We start from the raw sequence: 8,603 nt of genomic DNA on the forward strand, positions 1-8,603 counted from the left end.
GCTTTAGTCGAGCACTTCGACTATTACATACCCGTTACAACAGCTAACAAACTTCAAAATAAATATTCTCCCACAATCAGGTTATGGTCTACGCAGTAAGCAAAGTATTTGTACCGTTTATTATATTTCAGAGGCTTTAACAGACTATTTTTTTTGTTGGGCTTATCGATAGTTTACAATGTCAAAAATATCCTTTGAAAGCGGCAAGGTCGTATCTAAAATAGTTTTTGAATGGCAGCGTTCTGAAGAGCGACCGCTCGCAGACATAGACCGCTGCACCTAAAACTTAAAAAAGCGTTTGTCTCGAAACTACATTTTTTAAAACTGCTGAAATCCTAACTCGCCTGCAAGTTGACCCATCGGATCAAATTAACACTGAAACTTCTTGAGTGGGTCTTCCCATTTTGCGGAGTTTAAAAAGTCATTTTTGCACTCCTAAGAACGACATATTTTGCTTTCAAATTCCTTTTGAATTTTTCGATTTCAGCCACTTAGTTCGAGTATTTCTTTTTTTATTGTAGCCTCGACTGACACTCCATAGTACCATTACATCTCAATATTATTACAAAACAAAAATCTTAAAATAAAGTTAAAAACTTACCCAATTATGTGCTGAAAATTTCAAAACATTTTTTTAAGTACTTTTTTTTTGTTTTAATCTATGTATGGCAAGATAGCGATATCGGCAAGATAGCGATATCGGATTAGTTATTTTTTTCGTTTTATTTAATTAATTTTTGCAGATTTTTTTTGGTCATTTTGTTTTGGCATGTTCTTAGAAAAAATAGTTATAAAATCATTACTTTTAATAAACTCTCATTCATTTTAATGTTGTATGCGACTTAGGCTATTCTTGTACTGGTAAACAATAATTGTAGAATGTAGAATGTAATACTTACGATAAAACAGAAACAAAAAAGCAGATGAAAGAAACAAATTAACAGTTTCTAAAATTGTATTGCGCTCCCAATAGTTTTGGGCGTTTACCGTATGCACTCTTATCTAACTGTGTTTGTACGCATTTTATAGCCTAAAATCTAATTGTTTGTCGCCGATTAGTGGCTTTGGACAGTCTCTTTATCAATTTGTGCTTCTAATTTCTCCTCCGTTTTGGCTTTGCGTCGATTAATCCAAGGCATAAAGCTCCAAAGACTGGCTCCGGCCAACAGCGTTAAACCAAGGGCGTGGACCACCTCGAACCAGTAGTTACATAGTGGAGGCCCAAACAACTGAAGCAAGCCATTACGAACAGACTTATGCCATAGGATGACGTTAATCGTTCTGTGCCTAGCATGTCTGCCATGATAACGGCAGTAATTCCCACGTAGATTCCAGAAGCGAGGCCAAAAACTGCCCACCAGAAGCATACCGAACTGTAAGACCATGCAAAGGGTAGAAGCGCAAGGGAAAGACCTGATATTGACAAGCCGCCAACGAAGTACCAGGTCTTAGGTATGTAGCCCATGTCCGAAAGTGCTGACCCTCCAATACGTCCCATTAGATCAGTGGCAGAGACAATTGAAAGCAGATACGCAGATAATGTATTGTTAAAGCCCCTGGCTTCTCCAAAACTGGAAAGTAATAAAGTTAGTGTAACTGATGGCATTCGTCGAATTCGACATTAATATGACCAAGTACATCGGTTCTTTTAAGAGGCTTAAATCGAAAAACTTCGACCGTGCTGAGGTTAGCGCTTTGCCCCTGGTTTCGACATCAGTCTGTGATCCATCTGGCCCGGTCGAACCGCCTGCAACGCCAGTTCCACTACTTGTGACTGACCGAAGGGACAAGTGCGAGGAGAATTCCTTCGGCTGGAAGGACAATGTGCTGCCGGGATATGGTGTGCTGACGTATAAAAAACTGCCGGTGTACTAATCTTTCGAGATCGAGACTGAAACTCGTCTCCAGGTTTTGAGTAGCTTTGGACAACCGCTGCGGAAGCACTCCGTACAAACTGTAGCTTTTCATCATCGGGTAGATACAGTGGCGATGGAGGGGAGTTGTAAGGTAACAACTGCTTATCCGCTTGCTCGATATTTGTTGTAGACACGTCTACATTTTCGAACTTCATCACAATGCCAATATCTTCCTCTTCGGGAATGTCCTCTAAGGCCTGCCATGTACGTCGCACTCGTACCATGTGCTGCTCAACAGGCTGATAAAAAAGAGCAGCTACAAATACGTTCAGGGTAATGCCGCCCATGATAAGACAGGAGCCGTGATAGCCGTAGGTCTCAAGAAGCCAGAGTAGAAGGGGCGGTAGAATAATACTGCCCAACGCGCTGCCAGAGATGTACAGGCCGTTAGCCAAGCCGCGAAGCTTTGCAAAGTACGACGTTACGATGTAGACTGTGGGTGGAAAAGAGAGCCCAGCACCAATTCCTACCAAAACGCCATAGCTGGAAGGAAAACATGAAATAATTTGGAGCACATATCTATGACGCCATATTTACCTGACATACAAGTACTCAATTGACGATGCCCAGAAGGAGAGTATCATTCCCAACGAAGCAGAGGCCCCACCAAGAAGGGTGACTGTACGATACGAGTACTTCACAGACAATATGCTGGAAACGGGACCTGAAATTTGCATATAACTATAAAGATGGGCTAGTGCGCACTTGACTAATGCTGATGAAACTTACCCAACGAACTATAAAGAAAATAGCACACCGCCGGTATCCAGGAGGCCTTTGTGGGCGAAGAGTTGAAAGCTATGGTAAACTCCGAAAATTATACTCCAAAACTTTTAATGGTACCAGGGATAAGAATGTTTGTTAAGCACAAACCTAACAGCACAAGCCAGCCCCATCCGCCATCAGGCGGAACAAGGTCATATTCTCTGTCATCCTTTTTGTTGAGTAAACTTACTGTGAAAAAAAATTTATTTGTATTTTAAAGTACGCGACTAAAAAACAAAAACTACAAATATGGTTGTTTATTGCAAAGAAATCGGAATAAAACAATAGAACTTATACCCTTGCAACTATCTTATACGCAAATTAAAAAAGTTTATTCAATAATAAAATTAATAATTTATTTTTCAAGATATAAATAAGAAAAAAATAACCATATTTTCATCTTTTTTTAACAAAAAAAACGTAAGTTGTTTTTTAAAACTAACTATGATCTTAATAGTTAATAATTTTAGCCTTATTTGTATACCCTTGCAGACCCTATAAAGTATATATTATATGTTCTTGATCAGCATCACTAGGAGAGTTGATCTAGCCATGATCGTTTGTCCTTCCGTTTTCTTCAAGAAATAGTAATGGTTAGATATTTGGGATTACGGTTTTAATTTTATTAAAATAGGACGAATATATCATATATCTTCCATTGGAACAATCAAAAATAAAAAAAGAAGGGAAAGTTTCTCTCAAAATAAATATTCCTCCAAAAAATGTGGGTTATATCTGGCGTTATTTGCCGAACTGCATTGACAACACTACAAGTAAGGAGCGAGTAGCAGCCCACCCCCCGCTACAGCGACCCTATCTTATGCGGATCAGCGGCAGAGCACACATGAACAGTATAAGTCCACATTGACAAGTTCCCCGAGCAAATTACTCACAGAAGTTAAGTGCGAGCATTTATTAGTATGTGTGCTCTCCGTTGCTCTCCGCTGCTTGTTACGCAGGAACTCCGTTTTTCGAATATGCAGTGTCGTCATAAATTCTAAAAGCAAAAAGATGCTGGCATTATTCCCTTGCAAATCTAGTAACCGGAAAGAACTAATAAACCAAAATTTGACCTTATGCCGGCAATGAAACCAAAAAAAAGTGCACTCGGTAAAGCTATTGTCAAAGTCGCGAAAAAAAATCCAGCAAGACGAGTGCAGACTCTCCGTTGCTCGAAATAACGCTTATTTTTCGTACTTTTCACCGGAGACAAAAATTAACGCAACGTCGTTGACCGCGCCCGAAGAAGTCCGCTCTCTATCGCCCCGACATCTATGCCCATGCAACGCCGCCGCAGCTCAGTTTTGAAGCCCATCTCCCCTCTCACCTGTCGATGCACCGACTACGTCAGATTCGGAAAACACTACGGACATATATTCACAACACCACCAATAATTGACGCCGCTGCCAAAAACAAAGCTTCAGACGTAGACAAAATTTTAAAAGCGGAACCGACTATGCATACTGGTATGGATCGCTAAATAAAAATTACCAAACCCAAGGGCAATTATCCGAGGTATTTAATAACAGATTTTCGGTCTTGGCGGAGTCTGAAACAATCCAATCAGAACCTGTAGAATTAGCTTCAAGAAAATCAAAGCCCCCACATATATTTATTTAGGAGAAGAATTCGAATGCCCTGGTCAACAAAATAGTTGAGCTTTCATGTTATTTTTCCGTATTAGTGAAACTAAACTAAAACAGAACAAGATTTCCGTGCCGTTACAAAATACCTATACCTATACGATAAATAAAAGAATTACTATACGCACCAGCTAAAAAGTAGCAAAGGATTGCTAGTGGTTCTAAAAGGAATAGAACCCGATGTGGACCCCTCCGAAATTACAGAGGCTTTAAAGGAAAATGAGGTTTTCTTCGGCAGAGCAACCAGATCCTCGTTTGGCCCTTCAATCACCACCAACGGTATCTCCTATGCCAGTTCTCTACAAACAGGAACAACTCAAACAGAGCCGAGAATCGAAAACGTCCAGCAGGATTTGGGACAGCCTCAGAGCAATATCGACTCTATTATGATCACTTTGCAAAAACTTGTGTAAAATCAAAATATATTGATGCTTGCATCTCAGCAGTCAAAATAAACCATGTCTTGCCTACGAATATCCCTGTGAAACGCCAACTGCGTTTCCCGGCAAAAACTTGAAATTTTTTAGTTCCTGAACGAAAATCACATCGACGTTATGTTGCTAGAGGAAATGTACCTTTCAAGCCATTATAACTTTGAAATACACGTTCTACGGATCCGATCATCCAGATGGCAAAGCCCAATGCAATGTCGAAATTAACTTAATCTTTTGTCCGGGTCTAAGTGGAAGCTCCCTTCTCCTAGATCTGCAGGCGGTAAAGCCAGTCTACTCACCGGGTCCTGACAGTGTTCCTGACTGTGTGCTTAGATACTGCGCAGATACCCTGTGCAGACTACTTCACAAATTGATTACCCTTTCCTTAGAAACTAATGACTTTTCACCTATTTGGAAGAAATCATTTGTTATTTCCCTTCATAAAAAGGGAAATAAATCAAATACGAACATTTATATAGGTAACTCCAAGTTGTCCAGCTATTCCCAAACTTTTCTCAAACGGTATTACCCCCATTTGCTATATCTTTGTAGATCGATTATATCGCCATGTCAGCATGTATTTACAACAAGCAGGTCTACAAGGACCGAGCTAACATCCTTCGTTATAAATGGCTTTAGAAATAACCTTCAGACCTTGACGTAGTTTTCATGGATTTAGCAAAGCATTTGATTCCGTAAATCATTCGCTTCTTGTACGGAAGTTAGTGTTATTACGGTTTTCAAACAGTCTTCTTATATGGATTTCGACTTATCTGAGTAGTAGGACCCAACGAGTCCTTTTTAAAAGCTCGGTCTCTAAGGTGATCCAAGTTATTTCAGGCGTGCCACAGGGAAGTCACCTTGGCCTACTTCTTTTTACATTATTTATTAACGATATCCTTTGAAAGCGGCAAGGTCGTGTCTAAAATAGTTTTAGAATGGCAGCGTTCTGAAGAGCGACCGCTCGCAGACATATACCGCTGCACCTAAAATTTAAAAACGTGTTTGTCTCGAAACTGCATTTTTAAAATCTGCTGACATCAAATTAACAGTGAAACTTCTTGAGTGGGTCTTACCTACATTGACTTACGAACTTTTGGATTGGCTGAAAATTTTCCATTTTGCGGAGTTTAAAAAGTCATTTTTTCACTCCTAAAATCGACTTTTTTCAAACCTAGCCCATTTTGTTAGTATTTAATATTTTTTAAAGATCGTAGGTCATTGTAGGAGAAATATATTTTGCTTTCAAAATCCTTTTGAATTTTTCGATTTCAGCCATTAAGTTCGAGTTTTTTTTTTTTTTGTAGTCTCGACCGACACTCCATAGTACCGTTACATCTCAATATTAATATAAGACAAAAACCTTAAAATAAAGTTAAAAACTTACCCAATTATGTGCTGAAAATTTCAAAACATTTAATTAAGTACTTTTTTTTGAGTAGCTTTGGACAACCGCTGCGGAAGCACTCCGTACAAACTGTAGCTTTTCATCATCGGGTAGATACAGTGGCGATGGAGGGGAGTTGTAAGGTAACAACTGCTTATCCGCTTGCTCGATATTTGTTGTAGACACGTCTACATTTTCGAACTTCATCACAATGCCAATGTCTTCCTCTTCGGGAATGTCCTCTAAGGCCTGCCATGTACGTCGCACTCGTACCATGTGCTGCTCAACAGGCTCATAAAAAAGAGCAGCTACAAATACGTTCAGGGTAATGCCGCCCATGATAAGACAGGAGCCGTGATAGCCGTAGGTCTCAAGTAGCCAGAGTAGAAGGGGCGGTAGAATAATGCTGCCCAACGCGCTGCCAGAGATGCACAGGCCGTTAGCCAAGCCGCGAAGCTTTGCAAAGTACGACGTTACGATGTAGACTGTGGGTGGAAAAGAGAGCCCAGCACCAATTCCTACCAAACCCCCATAGCTGGAAGGAAAACATGAAATAATTTGGAGCACATATCTATGACGCCATGTTTACCTGACATACAAGTACTCAATTGACGATACCCAGAAGGAGAGTATCATTCCCAACGAAGCAGAGGCCCCACCAAGAAGGGTGACTGTACGATACGAGTACTTCACAGACAATATGCTGGAAACGGGACCTGAAATTTGCATATAACTATAAAGATGGGCTAGTGCGCACTTGACTAATGCTGATGAAACTTACCCAACGAACTATAAAGAAAATAGCACACCGCCGGTATCCAGGAGGCCTTTGTGGGCGAAGAGTTGAAAGCTATGGTAAACTCCGAAAATTATACTCCAAAACTTTTAATGGTACCAGGGATAAGAATGTTTGTTAAGCACAAACCTAACAGCACAAGCCAGCCCCATCCGCCATCAGGCGGAACAAGGTCATATTCTCTGTCATCCTTTTTGTTGAGTAAACTTACTGTAAAAAAAATTTATTTGTATTTTAAAGTACGCGACTAAAAAACAAAAACTACAAATATGGTTGTTTATTGCAAAGAAATCGGAATAAAACAATAGAACTTATACCCTTGCAACTATCTTATACGCAAATTAAAAAAGTTTATTCAATAATAAAATTAATAATTTATTTTTCAAGATATAAATAAGAAAAAAATAACCATATTTTCATCTTTTTTTAACAAAAAAAACGTAAGTTGTTTTTAAAACTAACTATGATCTTAATAGTAAATAATTTTAGCCTTATTTGTATACCCTATAAACAGACCCTATAAAGTATATGTTATATGTTCTTGATCAGCATCACTAGGAGAGTTGATCTAGCCATGATCGTTTGTCCTTCCGTTTTCTTCAAGAAATAGTAATGATTAGATATTTGGGATTACGGTTTTAATTTTATTAAAATAGGACGAATATATCATATATCTTCCATTGGAACAATCAAAAATAAAAAAAGAAGGGAAAGTTTCTCTCAAAATAAATATTCCTCCAAAAAATGTGGGTTATATCTGGCGTTATTTGCCGAACTGCATTGACAACACTACAAGTAAGGAGCGAGTAGCAGCCCACCCCCCGCTACAGCGACCCTATCTTATGCGGATCAGCGGCAGAGCACACATGAACAGTATAAGTCCACATTGACAAGTTCCCCGAGCAAATTACTCACAGAAGTTAAGTGCGAGCATTTATTAGTATGTGTGCTCTCCGTTGCTCTCCGCTGCTTGTTACGCAGGAACTCCGTTTTTCGAATATGCAGTGTCGTCATAAATTCTAAAAGCAAAAAGATGCTGGCATTATTCCCTTGCAAATCTAGTAACCGGAAAGAACTAATAAACCAAAATTTGACCTTATGCCGGCAACGAAACCAAAAAAAAGTGCACTCGGTAAAGCTATTGTCAAAGTCGCGAAAAAAAAATCCAGCAAGACGAGTGCAGAATCTCCGTTGATCGAAATAACGCTTATTTTTCGTACTTTTCACCGGAGACAAAAATTAACGCAACGTCGTTGACCGCGCCCGAAGAAGTCCGCTCTCTATCGCCCCGACATCTATGCCCATGCAACGCCGCCGCAGCTCAGTTTTGAAGCCCATCTCCCCTCTCACCTGTCGATGCACCGACTACGTCAGATTCGGAAAACACTACGGACATATATTCACAACACCACCAATAATTGACGCCGCTGCCAAAAACAAAGCTTCAGACGTAGACAAAATGTTAAAAGCGGAACCGACTATGCATACTGGTATGGATCGCTAAATAAAAATTACCAAACCCAAGGGCAATTATCCGAGGTATTTAATAACAGATTTTCGGTCTTGGCGGAGTCTGAAACAATCCAATCAGAACCTGTAGAATTAGCTTCAAGAAAATCAAAGCCCCCACATATATTTATTTAGGAGAAGAATTCGAATGC

The 8,603-nt window shown here is 39.6% G+C and overlaps 1 pseudogene; it reads right to left on the reverse strand.

The window, feature by feature from the left end:
- Positions 1–1,055: 1,055 nt before the first annotated feature.
- On the reverse strand, positions 1,056–7,119 carry LOC121467323 (annotated as a pseudogene).
- Between the last annotated feature and the right edge of the window lie 1,484 nt (positions 7,120–8,603).

Source organism: Drosophila elegans, unplaced genomic scaffold (assembly GCF_018152505.1).
Source record: "Drosophila elegans isolate 14027-0461.03 unplaced genomic scaffold, ASM1815250v1 contig_377, whole genome shotgun sequence".
Classification (NCBI taxonomy): Eukaryota; Metazoa; Arthropoda; class Insecta; order Diptera; family Drosophilidae; genus Drosophila; species Drosophila elegans.